Source organism: Peromyscus californicus, unplaced genomic scaffold, assembly GCF_007827085.1.
Source record: "Peromyscus californicus insignis strain IS unplaced genomic scaffold, ASM782708v3 Scaffold_2__1_contigs__length_46816999, whole genome shotgun sequence".
Lineage (NCBI taxonomy): Eukaryota > Metazoa > Chordata > Mammalia > Rodentia > Cricetidae > Peromyscus > Peromyscus californicus.
The window spans coordinates 33,527,718-33,550,802 of NW_026294540.1; the positions used below are offsets into that span (position 1 = coordinate 33,527,718).

The following is a 23,085-nucleotide window of genomic DNA, read 5'->3' on the forward strand; positions in this document are numbered from 1 at the left end:
GCTCAGCCTCCTTTTTCATTTAGCTCAGGACTCTCTTGACTTCAGGGGAACCACATCCGCAGCTCACCAGAGCCACTGTCTGGTGCAGCATTGATGAGCATCAATGATCTTGAGTGAGAGTGCTACCCAGAGACGTGCTGTCCACAGAGGAGGGAGACCGGGCTATCCTCAGCTTTGAGAGCCTGTCACACCGCCAGGTAGTGTGGTGTGAGATACACAGCATGGCAGTGGTCACGTGGATGATGTGTGCAGTGTGATGTGAGGTACACATTATGACACAAGTGTGTGTCATTGTGTGACTGTGTGACATGAAGCATGTGTATGATACAAGATATCTTAGCTGTCTGTCCTTCCTGCTGGTGTTTTCTAGCTCGTTTCTGCTTTTTCTTTTCCGTGTGTGTGTGTGTGTGTGTGTGTGTGTGTGTGTGTGTGTGTGTGTGTGTGTGTATGTGTGTGTGTGTAGGCCTGTGTAAGCCAGAGGTCAACATTGGGTGTCTTTCTCAACCACTCTTCACCATATTTATCATTTTAAAGGTTTATTTTATTATTTTCTTAATGATAGGCATGTATGTGCACATGAATGTGGTCCCATAGAAGCCAGGACATGTCATATCCCTTAGAGCTGGAGTTATAGGTGGTTGTGAGCTGCCCAATATGGGTCCTGGGAACTGAGCTTGGGTCTTCTGAAAGGGCAGCAAATGCTCGTAACGGCCGGCCATCTCTCTAGCCCATGCACCTTCCCTTAGAGCCAGGGTCTCTCACTGACCCTGGAGCTCACTGACTCAGCTAGCCTGGCTGGCCAGGGAGATCCAGGCAGCCTCTATCTCTGCCTCCCTGGCATTGGGATTTCGAACGTGTGTCACCACACTGGCTTTCTACGTGGGTCCAGGGAATCTGTACTCTGGTCTTCTGCTGGCATGGCAGGTGCTGTACTCACTGGACCACCTTCCCACATGATGGTTTCTGCTTTTCATGCCTCCCCCAGCTCTCAGCCTCCGGGCACCCTGGGCTCTTTATGCAGAGTGCCATCTTTCCCTTGGACATGGCTGTCTCCTCCATCTGTCTCTCTTAGGTGTGTAAAGAACTTTTGGCAGTGGAGAGAGAGAAACAACTCAAGGACCAAGAGAGCTGATTGGTCACAAAGTGTTTGTGTATTGCATCCTAAGAAACATTTTGAATGCAACAAGATCCCAGGGCAGGCTATTTGCCCTTTTCCATGAAGTGCAGGAAGGCATCTCACCCTGTGCTATGGATTGCTGAGTAATAGGTGTTGTGTGATGGTGTAGAAGTAGGATTTATTGATGGCAGAAGCTTATCACAGGATGCCTTGATAGTCTAAAGAGATAGGCCCAAGATCAGTTACACTTAGGACATGAGTGAGACACTTGATGTCTGAAGTTGCTGCCTGTGTGGAGGATGGGAAAAGGTACTTGCTCAGCTTTGTGCCTGTACAGCTCTTAGGAACTGCCGGCCAGCTTGGCTCAGCCCCTTTGTGCTGAGTGTAGAAAGGACTGCTTCCAGACTGCATGTCTGAAGTTGAGGGTTTGTGGAAAGAGAGTATCACCAGGCCCCTGCTATGGTCTGATATACCATGGGACAGGGCTCCTTCCTCTGGGTGGGAGGCCAACCATAGGAGGGACAGGAGCAGCCTCTGTCCTTTGTCATAGTTGTGCCTTTGTGTGTCATGGCAGTGCATATTATGTATACTGTGTATACTGTGTATACTATGGTGCAGTGCGTACTGTGTGTACTGTGTATACGGTGGTACAGTGCGTACTGTGTATACTGTGTATACTGTGGTGCAGTGCATACTGTGTATACTGTGGTGCAGTGCATACTGTGTATACTGTGGTGCAGTGCATACTGTGTATACTGTGTATACTGTGGTGCAGTGCATACTGTGTATACTATGTATACTGTGGTGCAGTGCATACTGTGGTGCAGTGCATACTGTGTATACTGTGTATACTGTGGTGCAGTGCATACTGTGGTGCAGTGCATACTGTGTATACTGTGGTGCAGCTTGTACTGTGGTGCAGCTCGTACTGTGGTGCAGCTCGTACTGTAGTGCCTTTTGCGCAGCCAGCACCTCACAGTCCATCACTAAATGTGACACTGGGACTCTGATGCCCTGTGTGAGGACAGTGTGGGGCTTCAGTCTTCGTGTCTTTTCACTAAGCTGCCAGATCAAACGACAGAGGACACTTTAGGAACATAAGCTATGTCTTTAAAAATAATGTAAACTTTCAGAGTTTCATACATATGCATCATCATCTTCCTCCTCCATTATCTTCTCTAGCCCCCCTCTACCTCCTGATGAACAAGCCCTTTCCTAATTTCATGTCTCTCCCCCACCCCCCTTGGCCTACTGCATTTTATCAGGGACTCTTGCCTGAGCACAGCTGGGGCTGATTTCCTTGAGCAAAGGCAACTTACTAGTGTCTGCACCGAGGAGTATGACTCCCACTTCGCCTGCAGCCATTGCTCACCCCAGCTCCTCTGGGAGGGGTGGGGCCTCTTGAACTCCTCCCACTGTGATGGACGCCCACTGTGTGTAGGTCTCAGCTAGGTTACTGTAGCTGCTGTGGGTGTGTGGGTACACTAGTCATCATGTCCCCATCCTCTGGCTCTTACGTCTTTCTGCTCCTTCTCTGATGTTCCCTGAGCCTTAGAGTGGTTGATATCGACGTCCTAGTTCAAGCTGGGCACTCAGCAGTCCCTTGTTCTCAGAGCTCTGACCACTTAACGGGTCCCTGCACTAACTGCTGCCCACTCCACACACAGGCTTCTGTGGACGCAGGCAGAGAGCAGCGCCAGCGGCCTGGGTCCTAACACACACCTGTTGTCGTTGAACCCTGATACCGCCACCTCTTGGGTTGGCAAGGCGTATGGCCTCCTGACAGCCCTTCCTGTGGCTGGGCTGTGCCTGTAAACGGTTGACCTCCACTCATGTGACTGCAGTGAGCATACTGCCAACTGTTGGGACTTCCAGCATGTGTTCCAAAAGTCCCCACATGGATCCAGGGAATAATTAGTATCCTGTAAGATATGAATCTTAATTCCTAAATTACATATTTAGCAGATGGTCCAAAATAGCACTCGTAATGGCAACATTCAATTAGTGAGTTTAAAAAATGTATATTATTGCAACACTCTCCGTGGGTTTTATTTAGAGATTTCTAAATATAGTGGATAAAAACATAGAAGTGTTGCAGACAATTTAGACCCACACCGCCGCAGTGGGCCGTGTGCTAAACTTCCCTGTTAACCAGACGTGCCTGCAGAGAGAGATTCTGATTTATTGCTGAGCCTCCAAAACAAGCTCTACCAAGGAAGTCAGGGGCATCCCTGGTCCACAGGCCCTGCTCCTTTGTGCTTGTGAATTCTGATGTCTGTAAGGGTCCTTGGGACCCACTGTGGTTGATTGACGTGGGACCCAAGGACAGCCTTGCTTCTTCTGTGGCCAGGTCAGTTACATCCTGCCTATGTTCCATGCCCTTGCAGTCCTTGATTCTGGTTCTGTGTGGGTCTGAGGTGGTCCCATAGGCAGGTTAGAATGAGAATTTCTGCATGGATAGGAAGCATGTGAAAGGTTGCCCACACAGCTGGAGGAGCAGAGCTGTGTGAGGTCACCTTCTAGAGTCCAAGTGATAGGGGTCCCAGAGACAGGCCTGTCCTTTCCTGGAATCAGAGTCTTCCCAGCTACTAGGGAGGCTGAGAAGTGCCAGTTGAAGGCATGCCTGGGTTACAGAATGAATTCAAGGCTAGCCCAAGTTATTTAGTGAGACCCTCACTCAAAGGAAAAAGTAGGAGGGCTGAGGACATAGTTGAGGGGTAGAATGCTTGCCTCACCTTCATGAGGTACTGGGTTCAAATTTGGGTATCCGTTACTTTTCTTGTGACGAAATGCCTGAGAGAGGATCACCAGGCAGGAAGGAAGGGTTTCCTAGGACTCACAGCGTGAGGGTACAGTCCATCATCACTGGGCAGGCATGGCGGCAGGAACGGGAGGCCGCTGGTCCATCATCGCTGGGCAGGCATGGCTGCAGGAACGGGAAGCCGCTGGTCCATCATCGCTGAGCAGGCATGGCTGCAGGAACGGGAGGCCGCTGGTCCATCATCGCTGAGCAGGCATGGCAGCAGGAACGGGAGGCAGCTGGTCCATCATCGCTGAGCAGGCATGGCTGCAGGAACGGGAGGCCGCTGGTCCATCATCGCTGAGCAGGCATGGCGGCAGGAACGGGAGGCTGCTGGTCCATCATCGCTGGGCAGGCATGGCGGCAGGAACGGGAGGCCGCTGGTCTCATTGCATCTACAGTTAGAAAACGATGAATGCTGGGGCTCTGCTCAATTTCTCCTTTTTCTTTAGTCTAGGACCCCAGCCCGTGGGATGGTGTTGCCCACATTCATTTTGGGTCTTTTCCCCTTAATCACCCTAATCTCCCAAAGACACACCCAGAAGTGTGTTACTGACGTGATTCTAATTTCCATCAAGCTGACAAGATGAACCCTCACACTCCAGTTCTTAGTAGTGATGGGAGAAGAGAGGCAGAAGACCATGGTGTTCGGTCCTGGGGGCTGCAGAGAGGATGCTGTGGGTCCAGGAATGTGACAAGAGCCTCAGGCTTCCTGCCTGTTGGTGGCTTTGTGTCTCCCAGGAGCTGCTCAGGGACATGTGCCATCAGAAGGAGGCATGGCACTTGATTGGGACAGATTCCCAGAGACTGTGGGACCCCTTCTAGCATCCGTTCTTGCCAGTGTCTGCCTGGGCAGGAGATCCTGGGCTGTGGGGTGAGCCCCGCTAGGTCTTTGTTGTTCCTGGCCTTCAAAAGGCTAAAGCTCTCCCTGAGGCCAGAGAAAGCTGAGGCACAAGGTCTCCTCTAGTGTCTGAGTCCCCCGTGTGAAACAGCCGCACTATTGAGCTAAGGCTCAATACAGCTTTACCCTGCAGAGCCTTGATCCCAGTTCCCTAAAGCAGGCCTTGCTGAAAGCCAAGTTGTAGGCTGGCACCCTTCGGGTGCTGGTCCCCAAGCAGGCCTTCTTGGTAAGCAAGTGTGTACAGCAGAGTCTTTGTTCAGACCCCCCCAACCCTCTCTGTATATTTAAACAAAGAGCTTTTTAGACCTAAACACAGATGTTCATTTGAAAATGAGAAATCAAATTAAGCGGAACCAGCCTTTGAAAGTGAATGCCCCGTAGCAAGTCAAACAAAGGGAGAAAAACACTGTGTGTAAATTTCACTTAAATCACTTTTTCATCTTAAATAAAGTTTTAAAGGAACAAAGTGCCGCGTGAAAGCGCTCATCACCCTCCTGTCCTCCAATGGAACATCTGCGCTCATTCTGATGCGAGGAAAGATGAATTAAATAAGCTGGGGAGCATCCCCCCCATAATTGCACCTCGTCCCTTTCTCAGACACAATGCGGATGAAATGCCGATTGAGCTGCTGAAGAGGGAGGCTGAATAGCCAAGCGGGCACCGCGAATCCCACTGAGCCGATCAGCGGAACTGTGCGGGGGCCACCGAGTCTGTTCCTTCTGAGAGATGCCATCTCCTACATAACGAGAAGACGCAGCTCACAGGCCGCTCTCAGAAGCCTCCCCGGTGGACTACCTGGTCAGCAAGTTTTAAAATAGGTGTCTCCGCACACCTGGATGGGCGCATTGGCCCTCCAAGTGGGTCAGGGCTCTCTGGCATCCCAGTGTCCTCTGGAGGGCTGTTCAACTGCCAGTGGCTCGGCAGGGGTCGATCACTGAACCCATAGGGGCTTGCTGTAGATCGGAAGCAGTGGCTGAGGACTGGTGTTTTATGTTTTTTCTTTTTAAGAAAGGTTCTCGTGTATTCCAGCCTGGTCTCAGAGTCACTCTGTAGCTGAGTGCGACCTTGAATTCTTGTTCCTCCTGCCTCCACTCCAACTGCTGGGACTATAGGCATGGCCACCATGCCCAGTTTATACGGTGCTGGGAATGGAACCCAGGACCTTGTGCATGCTAGGAAAGCACTCTACCAACCAGAGTTGGTGTTCTAGCCAGGACTGTTACCATCTGTTCCCCCGCCCCCAGATGCCCTCCAATGAGAGAGAATAAAGAAAAGCAGGTCCCAGCGTTCAGAAGGCCGCGGCAGGGAGATCTCCACAAGTTCTAGGCCAGCTGGATTTCTATGAGGAGACACACAGACACACAGTAGTTCCCGCGTAGGAAGAGCTTGGGGCGAGTTCAGTGGTAGAACACTGCTTCGTGTGCGTGAGCTTTCGTCTCCAGCGCTAGGAAGAAACCACGGGGTCTGGGGGCATGGCTCAGTCAGTAAAGTGCTCACCAGATAAGCGTGGGGATCCGAGTTTAAGCTCCAGAATCCATGTGGAAAGAAAAAGCCAGGCATGGTGTGAGCCTTTCATGCCTGTGATGGATGGCACAGGGGAGACGAGAGAGTGCCCAGGGCCTGTGAACATCCAGTCTAGACAAATTAGCTCCGGGTTCAGTGAGAGATCCCCCGCCCCCGCAAATAAGGTAGAGAGTGATTAAGGAAGATACTTGATGTCGACCTCTGCCCCCCATGCATACATGCATGTGTACTCATGTCAAACACATGTGTGTAAACGTATGAATATGTACATGCACACAGGCTGTGGGGAGTACTGTGAGGAAAGTGGAGAGAGATGGGTGGTCGGAGGCACCTGGGAGGCCGGATGGCCTCTTCTAGCAAGGCAGAGGCATCTTAGCCGAGACCCAAAGTGACTGTCCCTGAGAGAATGGGTAGGGCTGTCGGTGCTGTGGTCAAGCCACATGAAGATTAGAGGTATGGAGTGGTGTGTTTATTTGGCTTATTTAGAGCAGTGGCCCGTGTTGTTTTGGGGACCTGGAGTGACAGTAGCAGTCTGTTGGCAGCTCAGGGAAGACCACACTAGCAGTGACCACCTGTGTATTCTGCCCTTGGGCTACTGCCCCCTGTCAGGTTCTGCACCCCCTGCGCCCCCCTCAGCTAAGGCTCACTAACTGTTACTTGCCTCCCCATGTGCAGGTCAGGACGCACAGCTTCCGAGCAGGGCTAGGGAGGTGGGCCCCCTTTAATTACTCTGAAGCTTTCTGTTTCCTTCCTGTCCTGAAGAGCTTTGCTGCTCAGATGCAAAGCCTGGATGCCCCAGCCAGCTAGACACTGTGGTGGTCTGTGCATGGGTACCCTTTCTCCTTCCTCAGCACCAGGCGGTGGGTCTGGGCTTCTCACAGGCACCACCTCCATGAGCACACATAGTTTTCAGCATATGCCGCCTCCTCTCCAGGGACTGAATGTCCTCAGATTTGAATTGGATCAGTTCATCCATCCCCAGGGCCCCACCAGGACCTGTATTGCAAGAGGTCAGTCAGGACCCAGGGGATCTCCATTATGAGCTCTGCCACAGGCTGCAAGAGCAACTGTCTCATCTATGGAGAGCGCTAGGCCCTGTGACTGAATTGCTTCCAGACTGGAAAGGTTAACCTCTGCACCTTGTAACTGCAGAAGGGATGAGAGCGATCCTTTTGCTTTTGTTTTGGCTGAGGTGCTAATGGCTGCAAGCGTGGACTTGCAGGTTCCAGGCAGGTAGGGAGCCAGACTTGCTATACAAGGATGCCGAAGGTTCCAGGGAAGACTGGTGGGCCATGCTGGCCAGATGGGGCGGTAGATGAGCATCTAAATGAGATGCAGAGCTGCGCCTTCCTTTCCTGGTGGAGCTGAGTCCAGAACTGTAGCCTTAGTTTTTCCAAAAAATCATCTTGTTTTTTATGTGTCTGGGTATTTTGACTGTGTGTATATCTGGGTGCCACATGTGTGTCTGGAGCCCATGGAGGCTAGAAGAGGGAGTCAGATCCCCTGGAACTGGAGTTAGAGATGGTTGGGAGCCACACTCTGAATTTTGGGATTTGAACCTGCGTTCTGGAAGGGCAGCCGGCATTCCTAACCAATTGAGCCGTTTTTCCAGACTCCTCACACTCAGTTTTAAACCGGGCTGGGGAGGACCCACCGAGCTGGGCAAGGTGGATGTGACTGCAACTCCCACCTTCTGAGTGGCCCAGGAACAGCACCTGTGGGGACAGATGGTGGGAGAGTCTGGCTTGTCTGTGTGTGCATGGAGAGAGCCTGCTTGTCTTGTCTTCCATCCACGGTTACTGATAGGGTAGAGGTGAGTTGCAGGAGCACCAGCCTGAAGGCCCAACCCAAAGGACATGGCTGTGTAGGGTGGAAGTCACTGATGGGCATGTCTCTGGGGAGGGGCTTTTCCTTTCTCAGCTTCCTCCTTCTCTGTTTGAACCTGTGTCCTGTGTTGCTCACGGTTAGGCACTCATTCCCTGATGTCAGAACTTCTCATCCACCTGTTGTCGTCCCCCAGTGAGGCCTTGGCAGTGTCTCACATGGGGCCTTCGAAAGAGCCAGGGGCCCTTCTAGGTTGCAAGGGTAGATCTGGGTTCTCACCCCAAGACAGTTGGTCTTGGCCCTTCCCAAAGATCTCTCCCTTCTGCAGCTGGAATGGAAACAAAGCAGGCTGTGGCAGGTGTGGTGGGACTCCTGTGTCGAGGTACAGTTTTCTCATGGTTTCCTTGCCTGGATCTAATCTTACAGTTTGAATTGTGGGTTGGAAGCAGAGGGGTGTGTGTGTGTGTGTGTGTGTGTGTGTGTGTGTGTGTGTGTGTGTGTGTGCGCACGCGCGCACGCATGCCTGTTGGTATATGTGTCAGAGACTGATGACATGTAGGCCTAGAGCTCAGGTCATAGCACCCACCCTTCTCTTAGGAGGTGTTAGCAAAGTCTGAGTCCAGTCCTCATAAATCAGTTGCACATTCAGGCTCATGATTTACAGGAGTCAATTCATTTAAACCATGGCTGACTTCAGGGAGCTTTCTGTCCTGAAAGCCCATCGTGTGGCTCTTTGTGATGACTGTTCTCTCTTCTCAGCAGGCTTCTCTCCTGGGGCCCAGGGTGGCTTCCACTCTGCCCAGGACCCAGGGTGGCTGCTGCTCTGCCAGTCACCGAGTTGCCTGCTGGAGGCAGTGTGTGACAAGTGGATGAGGGAATCTATTGAAAGAAAGCAACAGACTCTTCGCAAGCCTGGGAACCAGGCAGTTTCCCTGGTCTGTCTGCATGTCCTCATGTAGGCAGGTGCTCTACTGCTGAGCTGTAGCCCATTTCCAACAATGTTTAAGGGTGCTTCTGTTTGAGATCCAAGTGAAGAGGGAGTAGTATGAGTATGGGAAGGAAGCAACAGGCCACGTTACAGCCCACTTCCTTCCTCCTATACCAGTGTTCATACATCTCTTGATGCAAGAGCTTGCACTGTGTACGTACACGATGTCAGGCCAAAGGGATTAGGAAGTTCTCAGACACAGCCCACAGGTAGCTCTAGTATTCCCAGAAATGAAGATTCCCAAGGCAGAGATCTTTCGGGACAGACTCAAGTCTGTGAAGAACAAATAACGGAGTGCACATTAGCAGGTGTCCTGGCAGGTGGCACCAGCAGCCGCCTGAGCCTCTGCAGGAGGAGTCCCTGCACACCGCTAGGCCAACCGAGAGTCTCACGTACAGCAGCACGGCTCCGAGGAAGTGATGGGAGGTGAGAGGAAGAAGAGCTCCACACAGCCCTAATTATAACTGTATGGTCTACAACACTCCAGTTAGAGGGACTCATCTAAAGGGAACAGTGCCAAGCCGTGACCACAGCCTGGAATCGTGGGCTGGGGGCGTGGTTCAGAGGAAGAGTTCTTACCCATCATGAGCAAGGCCCTGGGTTGAACCCTGTGCACTACACCATATCAAAACAAAAACCCAACGAGCAAAAATAATGATTCCAAGGCTGCCCACAGTTATGTGCTGTGTTGCTCCACTGTTACTGAGCCTGCCCTCTGGTAGTGCGACAGCATTGGACAGGGATCCCCAGAACTTCCTGTGCATGTGGCCTCCCTTGATGGCAGACCCCATAGCAAAAGACCACACTGAAGCTAGTGTAGCTAACACTCCAGTAATTGGAAGGAGAGTTTTTCCAGGCCCTTACGACGAAGGATTATAAATCTTTTCTATTAAAGGTGAGGCAGCCACTGAGGGTAGGAAGCGAGCAGTTGAAGCACATTGGCAGCCCTCCCTGCTCTGCGTGGCTGATGGGGAAAGTGGTTAGTTAATTAGGTGATTTTTCTCTTCCTCTGACACGTGCAAATGAGCCTCCGTTAATAACTGAGTTGTTATATAAATGATAAAATTTTAACACCAATGTCAAGTTGTCAGGAGTTCCTGGGCAGGGAAGGTGAGCCTGGGGAGGTGCTTCACTCCACCCCAGCTGGTTATTTAGTTATTTAAAATGGCAAGTGACCCTCTGGGAGGTTACTGTGAGCAGCAGGGCCAGAGGCTCTTTCCCACCTGCTGGCAGGAGGCTGCTCCAGAATCTGTCAGTCTTTTTTTTTTTTTAAGTCCTTCTGGTTCCAGGCAGTAATCCAGCACCCTAAACAGCATCTCTGTTGCTCTGGCTCAGGAGGAGCTGATCAAAGGTCCTCTTTCAGAGTTCTGAGATAGAGGGACCTGTAGGGCAGGTCTGCGGAGGAGCAAGCAGTAGCAGCCACTCTGTGTTCCTTACTGGGAACTGGGCTTGCTGTGACTTCCCAGAGCAGGACTCTGCCTCAGTGGCAGAAGGATGAGGCCACGTGACAAAGCCAACCCAGAATGTTTCAGAAGAGGCCTCACAGTTGTGAGCTGCCATGGCGGTGCTGGGAATTGAACCTGGGTCCTCTGGAAGAGCAGTCAGTGCTCTTAACCACTGAGCCATTTCTCCAGCTCCTGTTTTTATTAAGACGGGTTCTCATGTAGCCCAGGCTGGCCCTGAACTTCTGACCCTCCTGGTTCCACCCCTGAAGTGCTGGAGTTTAAGGCATATACTGCTAACCTGGTTTATGTGGTGCTGAACCCAGGTCTTTGTGCATACTAAGCAGGCACTCGACCAGCTGAGCTACAAGCCCTAGCCCCACGTGATATGCTTTTCATCTCTGGGAAGCTGCAGTCTAAAAGGCAGCATCCTCTTCTTGGATGTCAGACATGAATGAGAGTTCAGCAAACTAATCAGAGAGGGCCTGTAGCTCTGCTCAGAAACGGGCCTCACACTCCCGGCTGTCCTGACTAGAAAGCAGTAGGGCCACTTGCCCTAGCTCAGGTGGCCAGTGCACATCACCTCTTCACCACTACCTGTCACTCTGAGTGTTCAGCAAGCCAGCACAGAGCACCTGTGTCCATACATTGTAGGCTTCGTATAGCTGAGAGGGAAGCCTAAGAAATGATCTTTCTTGGCAGGGAGCTTGCAGCTAGCTGCCAGATGAGATGTGCGAACAGCTGGAGAACCTCTATGACTGATCAGCCCCAGGTGACATCAGGGACACGGGAACACGGCTCTCAGTGTTCTTTTAAATGCCTTCTTTTTTTTAAGACAATGTTTTGCTCTGTATCCCCTGCTTCCTGGAACTCACTATGTGGGTCAGGCTGCCTGGGTCTTACAGAGATCTGCATGCTTCTGCCTCCGAGTGCTGGAATTACAGGTGTGCACCACCACACCCAGTCTTACCTGTGTCCGATGGATGGAGTGGTGACCCCTTAGAGATGACCCTTCCCCATCTGTAGCCTGTGGACAGGGGTGTGGTCTTTGCATCTAAAGACTGTCTCTGGGCCCGAGGCTCTGCTGCCCTGCTGAAGCCATGCTGGTGGGTTTTGGAGGCAGGAAAAATATGGGTCTGTAGGTCAGGCTTCTCCCAGCCTGCTCCTCACTTCGGCATGCTCACCTCCAACCTGTCCTCTGGGTGGCAGATCTTTAGTACAGTAGAGACTGGTGTCTGTCTCTTCTGGAAATCTAAAATGAGATTTCATTTCTTTTTAAGTAAAAACGAGAAGAAAAAAAAAGGCTGAACATTTGCAGCTGGGCGATAGCAGAGATTTCGAATGTTACTTATCTTTTGCACAAAGGAGGCAGGAGAGAGGACTCTGTCAAGGCTGAATACTAACGATGTGGAGGCGGTGGAAAGCATGGGGGGTGTCCTTCCAGAACTAGGTGGAGATGGCCAGAGTTGTGCGGTGAATGCAGTGGGGAAGGCAGGGCTGAGAAGGACCTGCCCTTGCCCTTGTGATGCTTCTTTGCAGAGCTGGCCTCACTGCGCCTCCTCCACTCTTAGAAAGCCTCAGCTCGGTGGCCTGGGCCTACGCAGTTCCCTCTCCTGTGCTCTGTGCTCTCAGCCCCCTCTCCATACTCTGTTACTCTGTGTCGTGTTAGAAGGAATCCCTGTTGCCTTCCTACCTGGAATTCCATATTCAGATCCTGGGTTTAGCCAACTGCAGCTTGGCTTTCAGGCCCAGTTCAGTTGGGTGCTCCAGCCCGTTTCTGTGGCTCTTCTTTCATTATGGTCCATCTCACCCTTTGGGCCTCCTGGAGACAGCATGTCCCGGGCTGGGGCGATGGGTGGGCAGCAGGTGGCTATGGTCTCCTCCAGCCCCAGTCCTCAAACCTGCTGAGTTCCTTGTTGGGAGGTTTCTACCGGCTCATCTACTTTCCCACAGCAGAAACAGCTCCTGAGGATTGGTTGTGTCCCCTGTGACCAACCTGTGCTGACACAGTCCACAGTGACATCTTTCTGTCCAGAAGCACCCGGGTGACACCTGGAGCTTGGGGTGTTTCCTGTGCTTCCCCACTCAGTCTGTGGCCTGTTGGCCTGACCCTTGTATCTGTGCTGTCCCTCCCGGGTCTCTCATGTCTTCCTTTGATCTCTCAACACCCTCAGCTTGCATCTGGGTCAGCTGTGGGAGCGTCCCGAGCTGCAGACTGGAGGAGGCCAAGCACCATCCTTGGCTGTCCTTGCCCTTCCCCAGGTTAGATGTCCCGCCTTCCCCACTTCCTGCAGCTGTGTCCCCACCTGGGGTGGGGACAGGAAGGAAGGAAGGATGCCAGCAATGCATTTGAATAACCTGTTTTGAGTCTGACAACAAAAAGAATCTGTTTCATTTAAAACATTTGACAATGTAGAGGAAACAAACAGAAAGGATGAGAAGAAAGGTTTCCCATAATCCCTCTGTCGGGTGAAAGCCAGTCTAAGTGTGTTGGCTTAGGTTTGGCCTGGTGTGTGTGTGTGTGTGTGTGTGTGTGTGTGTGTGTGTGTGTGTGTGTGTGTGTGTGTGTGTGTGTGTGTGTATGTGTGTGTCCTGAGGTAGTTTTTAGTACAAACAATACCATGTGCAGCATTTGGGGAGTCTGCCTATAATGCTTAATCTTTTCTGACACTTCCCAAATTAAATGTTCTCACAAAAACAACTTTTTGGGTCCAGATAACATGTTTCGCCACAGCCTTGGGAGCCACTTAGGTACCAGCCTTCCTCCAACTTCTGACTGTAAACTGTTCTCATTAAGAGTACTTTATTTAGCCATTTTCTTATTATTAGGTATTTAATCATCTTTAGTTTCTCACCTCTATTATAAATAATACCCTGATTAATATGTACCTTCAAATCCTTGCATAATTGCTGATTATTTCCTCAAGAAAAACTCTGAAGTCAGAATCATGCCTTAAAAAGTCTTCACATTTGGGTCCGTTCCACCCTGGCCAGGTGGTTTTTTCTGTATTATCTTCATTATATCTTCATTATATCTCACCCAGCAGGAAAGGTAGGAGCGAATCTATGTGGCCTTGGGTCAGACCATGGGCTTTCAGTTCCTGCAGCAGGAGCAACTCAGCGTAAGAGAAAAATTGGTAAATGGGCTCAGTTAATAGAGTGGTTATCTTAAGTGCGCGAAGCCATGGGTTCCATCCCCAGCATCGCATGTACCAAGGATGGTGGCTCACGCCTGTAACCCCAACACTAGTGAGGTGGAGGCAGGACCAGAAGTCCCAGACCATTCTCAGTTACTTAGTAAGTTGAGACCAGTGTGGGCTACATGATACTCTGTCTCAAATAAATAATTGAAGACAGAGTCCAAACAAATCAAACCAGCTTTGCCCTCTGAACTATACCCCAGAGAGAATGGCCAAATTTAAAGTTCTTGGCAGAGACAAGCCTTTCTGATACGGAGTCCTAGGTCATACGTGTGACCCTCTCCTCTCCAGAGGGCTCGCTTGAGTCTCCACCTGCTGGACAGAACTTGCTGACTCCTGTGCTGGGCAGAGGGCAAGAAAGGAAGAAGAGTGTCTTTGGTGAAGGAGGCTGCCCCTGCCATGACAAGGTCTGCTGGTTACTCTGTACTGCCAAGGGTGCCCACCTAACGGACACGTCCAGTCCTGTCACGAGAGGAGCACAAGCAAACACCCCACCCCAGACTCAAACCCTAACCAAACAAAAACACAGACATGTTAGTGCAGTTGTCCAGGGCCAGAAGAGCCTGACGAGGCAGTCTGCTATTGCTATGGCATGTATCCAGTGGTCAGAAATGATCTTGGGGAGCTGGGTGGTGGTGGTGCACGCCTTTAATCCCAGCACTCGGGAGGCAGAGCCAGGCGGATCTCTATGAGTTTGAGGCCAGCCTGGGCTACAGAGCGAGCTCGAGGACAGGCACCAAAACTACACAGAGAAACCCTGTCTTGAAAAACCAAAAAAAAAAAAAAAGATCTCGGGGAAGCTGAGTCAGAGGCCCACAGAACTTGAGTATTTGAATGCCAGAAGGTCAGAGATGTGGCTTGGATGTACTGAGTGAGGGCAGGTGAGAAACCTCAGTGACAACAGTGGTCAGGCTGAGGCAGGGCATGAGAGCCAGGAGATGGTTCGTTCCAGGAAAGACAACGTGGGGTGTGGAGGCATGGGCAAGCTCTGGGATCCCCGATACTGTTGGAAGGCCTTCCCCTCCACCACAGCCTGATGTCAGCCAGCAGAGCATGGAGGTTTGGACCCCTCCATGTCCCCTACCCCCATTCTTCTATGTGTGGAGTCAGAGGGGAGAATTAAATGTCTGTGATGATTGTAGTCAGACTCTTCCCCTCTCCCTTCACCTCTCCCTCCATATCTCCCCACCCCACCCCTACTTTCCACCCCAGAGTCTCATGGCCCAGGCTGGCCTCAGACTCAATATGTAGTCAAATATGACTTTGAACTTGTTGCAATCCTCCTGCCTCTGCCTCCCTAGTGCTGGAATTATTGGTGTGTACTACCGCACCTGGTTTATGCAGTGCTGGGGGTCAAGCCCAGGGCTTTATGCAGGCTAGGCAGGCCCTCTATCAAGGGGGCCGCATCCCCATCCCCTCTGAGCTGCTTCCCACCTAGCTATGCTCTCCAGGTCTCAGACTCTCTCTCAACACACACTTCGGACTTTATTTCAAGCCCCGCCCTTGCTGGCCAGCAGCACATTCCCTTTACCACAAAGAGAAGCCTGGCTGTTCCCGCTCTGATCTGATCCGCACGGGCAGCAGCTTCCTGAGGACTGGGAAATTCACTTTATTTACTGGTAGTGAAACTCTGTTGATGTGTTGTTTGGGTCTTAACAAATACCCCAAACGTTCTTGCTGAGTGTCTGCCATCAAGGACAGTGGTTAGCACCCTGAGGCCAGTCCTGCCTCCATCCTCAGCAGCCTAGTGCCAAGGCCTCTCAGGGCAGAGTTAAGTGAAGCCTGAAGGCAGGCTTCTGAGTGTGTAGCCACCTCCTCCCCTTAGCTCTCAGAGCCAAGGGATTTAGTTTTCTTCTCCAGCCCAGGGTGGCCTCCCCTCAGCAGCCTGTTACTCTGAGGATTCCTGACCATGTCTCACTATCTTCTGGGGTCTGCAGTCTTCCCAGCCAGTCCAGACATTTAGTACAAGCCGATAAGAGCAATTACGGGCCATCCAATCCATCACCCTGCAGCAGAATTTACAGGGCAATCATGCAGTGAGGGCCTGGCAGCCACGTGATGGGTCTCAGGCCATGTCTGTCCGGGCTTTGTCCTGCAGTTTGTCAGCAGCCACTGGCAACTCTTCTCCTTAATTAGCACATTTTAAAGACTTGGTTAGTTCCTCGGCTATGGCAGGAGCCAGGTTGTGCCAACACTCTACCAATTCTGTGCAAAGTATCTCGTTCTTTTTCTTCGTCTTGACTTTGGTTGAACACAGCTGTGGAGGGGGCTAGCAAGCATTAGCAGTGTTCCTACTGGGTGTCCTGTTCTTTGGGCACCTCTGTACCCCGTGGGCCTGTGGGAAGGAGGTGGCCTATTGTGGCAAGTGCTGCTGTCATGCCCCCAGCATGGTTGGCACCCATGAGAAGCCAGAGGTGTGCATTCCTCACTGGGAACGACTGGAAGCCTTGGCATCATTAGATTTAAGAATGCCCTTCTATAGTCTCTCATAATAACATGCCATCTGAAAACTCTCTGAAATTTGTTAGATAGGAGTCTTGTAAATGAGAATGAGTATCAGTAGAACTTAAAAAAAAAGTTATGGTCCAGTACTTGGGGCTGGCAGTGAAGTGCTTTTAAAGACCAGAGTTCAAGCTGGGTGCAGTGGTGTGCATTTATGATTCCAGTGATGGGAGTTGGGAGGCAGACTAGTAGATCCCCATGATGGTCAGCCAGCCTAACCTAATTGGAAGTTCTAGGACAGTGAGAGACCCTGTCTTCAAAAAACGTCACCTGACATTGACCTCTGGAGTCCACATACATATTCATTCACTTTCATGTGCACCTGCATGTGTGTGTGCGCGCACACACACACACACACACACACACACATAGAGACACACAGATAAACACACATACACGCGCGCACACACAGACACACAGACACACACACACACACACACACACACACCCCAGCAACCCAATACCTTATTAAAGTCTGGTTTCCATGAGGTAGAATGCAGAACATTCCTTGAAGGACTTATTGGCATCCCCCATGGGTCAATATTCCAGGTCACATGCAGAACATGGCCATGCCCCAGAGTGGGCTCTGCCTGTGTCCCCAGGTGGAGGTGGCTGTTGCTGTGCCTCCCATACCCCAGTGTGTGGCCTCTGTTTTTGAATTTCACACATCTTCATGTGTCACACCAGAAAGAAACAATGGGTTCTGATAGGACCCCACAGGATGAGTGAGCCCAAACATTCCTGGCTGAGGTTGCTTATGCATTGAAATGGGGTTGGCCCATTGTCCTTCTGTGTTGAATGACATTCCTTGACACTGTTGTCCGGAATTTACATGTCTGTCCCCTGCTCTTAGATGTCTGGGTCAGTGCTGGATCTTGACCTTTATGAGTTACAGTATGAGTATATTTGTGCAAGGTTATGTGAGGACCCACACACCTGTGTCTTGACCTGCACCAATGGCTGCTGGGAGTTAACTCAGGAGAATTTGAGATTTGTCCATGTGTACCATTGGACTGCCACATAGCCACAACTAAGTCTGGGCAGTGAGTGGGAGAGGCCTGGTGTGGTTGGATTTGCTTCCTCCTGATATCTGTTGTGTAGAGTGCATGTTCTACTGCCACTCAGCTGTCCTGTGCACTCTCAGTCCATTTGTTTCACTTTCTAGTTATAATCTTGGGCTATTTTTCTGTCCCCAAATTTAATATTTTGCCTCAGAATATGATCTACTTCCCTTTTTGAGCACGGGTCTTACTGTGTCCCCAGGCTGGTCTCAAACTCTCAGTCCTCCCGGCTCAGCCTCCTGAGTGCTGGGATGGCAGGCCGCGCCCCCAGCTGCTTTCCCATTTGACATTCCCTCTGTAGGAGTACATGCTGATCTTCCAGGCATCGGGTCTTGCGTCTTGTGCAGCCGCATGCTGCTGATGCTTTGGTTTCCCGTGGGTACAGAGAGGCCTTCTTTCCCTAGATCATTAAGGCTTCCTTCTGCATCCTCCCCTTCCATGACTGTGACTTTCAGGTCTAAAATCGTCCATCATGTCGTTTGCTGCCAGCCCCACATTGCAGTCTTTTTGTCTGCGTTAGTCGGGGCAGCTCACATGCCACAGAAACCTGTTACCATCCTGGAGTGTGGACGGGCAAGCGCAAGGCTGTGGCAAGCTCTGTCCAGCCCACATTCTGCAGCTGTCTTCCCATGAGGAGGCTGAGGCAGCTCTCTCTTGCCCCAGAGCTGGGGGTGGGGTGGTGTCAATTCGCTTCTTTTCTGTGGATTCCATGTTGTGTTTTGTACCGAATTACATTAGTTACTTTCCTCACTGATGTGTAAAACTTTCGAAGAAAGGCAACTTCCTGGAGTTGGGGTTTAGTTAGGTCACCGTTTGAAGAGGGTGTGGTCCACCATGGCAGGGAAGCCCTGAGAGTTGGCTGCACACAGCTGAGGCAGCAGGATTGGGACACCTGCTTCTGTACATCTCAGTGGGTCAGGAACATTTCAGTTCGGGCTGAATGTATGAAAACGGCACCACCCATCAGCTGGACCGAGTGCTCAAACAGGCAAGCACAGGTGACACACACCAAGGACTGCCCTCTCCTCTCAGCTGCTGTCTTCAGTGAAGGTCCCCAGTGCCCCTGCTTGGGACCCCTCCTCCTGTCAGCCCTTCCTCTTTGGGATGGGCCAGAAGTGAAGATGGGGAGATGGCCTTCATCTTCAGAAGTGTTGGTGATGGCCATGCCTTCTTGTTCTATAGTGTCCGGAAAATGACGTGAGAGCCACGTTTTCGGTATTTAAAAAATACTTATTTTATGTGTATATATGTGTGCTCAAGTGTATTATATGTACATCACATATATTCAGAAGCCCACAGAGGTCAGAAGAGGCATTGAATCCTCTGGATCTGAAGTTACAGATGGTTGGGAGCCACTATGTGGGTGCTGGGAACTGAACTGATCAGGTCCTCTCTGCAAGAGCAGCCAGTGCTCTTAACCTCTGAGCCCGCTCTCCAGCCCACATTTTCAGTTGTGAATAAGTGACTTTAATTAAGCAAAAAGTAAAAGACAAAATAGCAAGTAGCAGACAGAAAGCAAAAGATGATCACACCAGGCACTTACCTCATCCAGCAGAGACGGCTGGAGTAGCCTGCTGGAGAGTACAGAGGAAATATCTTCAAATGGGGGTCCTACAACATCAGCAGAGACAGCTGGGAAAGCTGAGGCAGAGTTCCAGTTGAGTTTTCTTCTGGCTTCTTGTTCTCACTGTAGGCATTTTTTTTTAAACTTCATCTTATATTTTATTTTGTTATGTTTTGTTATTATCTTTTAGAAGCCTGTTCTTTTCTAACGAGAGACAGAAAAGGAGTGAATCCAGAGGGGAGGAGAGGTTGAGAGGTCTGGGAGGAGTAGGAGGAGGGGAAACTATAATCAGGATATATATTATACGAGAAAATGATCTATTTTCAATAAAATAAAAAAGGGAAAAAATAAAAATTGATTTTTGTTTTTGAGACAAAATCTCACTATGTTGCCTTGGCTGTCCTGGAACTTGCTGTGTAGACCAGACTGGCCCAGAGTGATCCGATTGCTTTTGCCTTTTGAGAGCTGGAGCTAAAGGTTTGTGCCAGGGCCTGCACTGGTCTGCCCAGACCTAGAGGGGCCTAGAGCTGAAAGAAGTGGACACATGCCTCCATCCTGAACCCAGAAACTATTTCCAATTGATAACCACTTGCAAATGAAAATTGTTCACTTGATTGGAATGAAGCATTCCTCTTTGTCTTCTGATTAGTTTTAGTTTGCAGTCTGTTTGGTCGGCTGTTAGGTTGGTGATACTTGCTTGACTCCTGGGGTTGGGGAGCAATAGGGGAAAGTGGGAAAAGAGACGGGGAAGGGAGATAAATACAGAAGGAGGAGGAATGTGGATAAAACAACAAGGATTTCCATTACAGGCGTTTTTATGCCGTGGGATACATAATAGTAATGTCTGTTGGAAGTGGTTCAGCTCCTGGTTATTGTCAAGAATGTGATGTTTTTACTCTTGGGCTGTTTTATTGTTCTCTGTCTCTCCATTACAAATCTAGGAAGGACAGCTGGTGCCAGGGCAAGGGGTCTTAGAGGACACTTTGAGACGGTCCTGCTTGGGTCTGAAGTGGGGAAGGTAGTCCCACTTCCAGATCTGGCTTTCAGTGAGCTCAAACAGCACATGGTAGTTTACAGTGTACTGTGCATTACACCTTCCCTCTGCCCTGTATTAGCAATGATCTCCAGCCTGCAAGGGCAGCCCTGGGCCTCCAGAGCTCTAGGTGCCGGGACGGGAAGTTTGGGGAGTAGATATTCAAAGGTCTGAGGTCAGTTCTGAGTGTCTTCTAAGAAAGTTATTAAACTCGCTGCGCATTGCTGATTGAGTGGCACCGCCAGGAGCGGTGGAGTCACACAATGGCTCAGGAAATGTGTTTTCTGGCTCCTGCTCTCTGAGCTGCATTTCCTGCCTCTAATCTGTGCTCAGCAGATGGGCCTGGTGAGGGATCTGCTCAGCAGCAGCCACCCAGTTCCGCTCTGCTCTGTCCAGGCCGGTGTGTGGGAGAATGCAGGAGCACCACCCAAGCCCCACTCAGCAGCTGGCCACACCATACAGCCCTGAGCACCCCCTCCCCCACCCCAGCACCTCACCCTGCAGAACTCCACTAGTGCTCGAAGGTCACAGGCCTCTCTGTCACTGAAGACACACTTTGAGTAGCTGTAATTGTCTGCAGGGTCACTCAGACCTGTATCTTGCAACTGCCCTCTGGTGTCTTCCATAGACCTTCAGAACACAAACCTTCCGATATGCCGAATACTCACAACTGCCTACGTCCAGCTCTGTTACCATAGACTCACCATTTGGGGGGCACAGGTGGCCTGCTGTTCATTTGCTTCAGGAGGATAGTGACCTTAGTGTAGGTCCATGTGGAGACGGCCTACCTCCAGACTAATTCTCAGGCTGCCTCTGACCCCAGTTGACTGCTCTGGGGCTGAAGTCTCTGCCTGTGGTCCTTGCCAGGAGTAGGGGCTGGCCAGGGCTGTTGAGTTCTCTGCCCCAGATTAGGACTCTTGGCTACACAGCCTCTTCTGGAGCCATGTGCATGGTTGCTCTGTTGTGAACCCTTATCAGGCTGGGCCCTTTGGGCCATGCTGTCTCCTTCCAGTGGGGATGGCCACTGCTGACAGTGATCGGGACTTGCTTTCTTCACGATCTCCTGGTGACACTTCTTCCAGGCAAGCCTGCTCCCTTTCCCGGGCTTTCTGCCTTTCCCATTCAACCCTCCCCCTTGGCTCTGGGTCACAGCCTTCACCGTCACCAAGGGCACTGCAGAGTCCCAGGGGCAGAGAATACTTAGTGCCAAACCATAATCAGCAGATTCCCTGGAAACACTGGAAAAATGACCTATGGAATTGATGGAAGGCTGAAACGGAGCCCCTACAGGGTGCTGGGAACAGCCTGGCTTCCTCTTAGTGGGCTTCCCTGGGAAGATTAGAGTAGATAACCTTCTGTATGTATGGCCTGCCAGCTACCAACCAGTGATGTGGGCCAGGTTCCAACTCTCCGTGTGCTGCTTAGCCCTTGTCGATACCGAGCCTCTCCAGCCTTTACCCTGGGGCCCACGTGCGTTTGGAGGCTCCTGACCATCACCCAGCTTGGCCACCTTGGACCTGTTCTTCCAACCCACCTGTCGTGATGCCTCCCTTCCGAGCCCAGGGTCACCAATCAGGCTGGCGGAACCTACGGCCCTCTCACATTGTGTACGTAGAAGAGTACCCCGCCAGGCCCGACAAGCTCTAACCCTGCCTTTTAAAGGTCATTTCTGTCTCAGTCAGCTCTTAAAGTTCAAGAGGAAATAAACTGCTTAGAGCTGGCATTTCTCAAGCCAAGTGTCAACTCTCCAAGCCCGAGCCTGGGGGAGAAGAGGTGAGATTACTAAAAGAGTGGCCGTGTTGACATAGCCATCGGTCATCAAGTGCCTGCCTGTCCCCAGCCCTCAACAGAGTGGTGGACAGACAGGACACTGGGGAGTCTCAACTCATTTTCTCCTCTTGGCTACACTTCTCAGCCTGGGGAACGCTTTGGAGATGTCTCTTTATTAATCAAGTGACAGCATTTAAGCCTGACGTCCCATGAATGCTTAGATAGCTCTGCCCCTCAGTGGTCCTTGTGCCAAGACAGATGATTGACAGGGGCAGATGATGCTTCTTGCCCATGGAGAGAGAGCAGAGGCCCAGAGAAGTTGCCTCACCCAACTGGTTATTGACTTTGGGCTTCGGGCCGAGGACAGGGAAATCAATGGGAGAATAAACACTAGAATGGGTTTTATTAATCAGGCACCACCAAGGCAGCTGCAGGGATTATAATGGAGCCCAGGTGTCGATTGATGGCGCGTCTGGTGTGGGCGCTCAGGCCATGCTGGCCAGCGGGCCGCTATCGACCGTGCTACACCAGGAACCTCAGCATCAGAACTGCTAATTGGGCTGCCCGGTGATTCCGAAGAGAGAGAGAGACGTTGCTGAGATTATTCTGTCTCATCTCCTAAATGCTTGTCTGATTTGACTCACAATCTCAATTAGGCCCACACCCAGCTCCTCACCCCTCAGGATCCTCTCTCCTTGGCCTGGTCATGCGCTGTGACCTGTGCCCCTTTCCTTGTCCTTAGACACGGGAATGGACTGGGAGGTGAGGCTCAGTTCTGTGCTTTGAATGACCTCCAAGGTGGTAGCTAAAGTCACTGTGTTTATAAGCACTCCAGTCAAGTTCTCCTGGGCCTTCTCACCTCCTGTGTTACACATACACACACTTATGTGAACGGTAGGCACACAGTCATTCATATTTTCACATTGGTCCATGGTCCACATTCTCCTCTTTACATCTACATTTACAGTTATCCGTCAGTACAGTAAAATACCCGAGGCAGGCTATATAACAAAGAAAAAGGTTATTTGGCTCAGTTTTGGAGGTTGCAGCACACAGTTGGCCACAGCTTCATGGCTTTGAGTCTCTGGTGATGGCATGCATTATTGGATGAAGCAAGACTATTTATGCCAGAAGCCAAGGGGAGGGAGGGAGGGAGGGGGAGAGAGAGAGAGAGAGAGAGAGAGAGAGAGAGAGAGAGAGAGAGAGAGAGAGAGAGAGAGAGAGAGCAGAGTGTTACGGTCCCCTGTGAGGGTGTGCTCCTTAAAGATTCCTACTAGGCCACCTCTTAAAGGTCTGTCCACACTGCACCTGACCCCCGGCTGCCAACCCATGCATCCTTGTGTGACACAGGCCATTTCT

General features: G+C 51.0%; 1 protein-coding gene and 1 long non-coding RNA gene across 2 annotated transcripts in view; one reads left to right on the forward strand and one right to left on the reverse strand.

The window, feature by feature from the left end:
* The window catches only part of Mad1l1 (mitotic arrest deficient 1 like 1), a 334,799-nt gene that overhangs the window by 112,330 nt on the left and 199,384 nt on the right, over nt 1–23,085 (forward strand). The window lies entirely within an intron of this gene.
* On the reverse strand, nt 5,475–13,036 carry LOC128120359 (uncharacterized). Its single transcript, XR_008221849.1, has 3 exons — nt 12,290–13,036; nt 11,567–11,848; nt 5,475–9,427 (listed from the first exon to the last, which is right to left on the reverse strand). It is a non-coding gene; the product is annotated as an uncharacterized LOC128120359 (long non-coding RNA).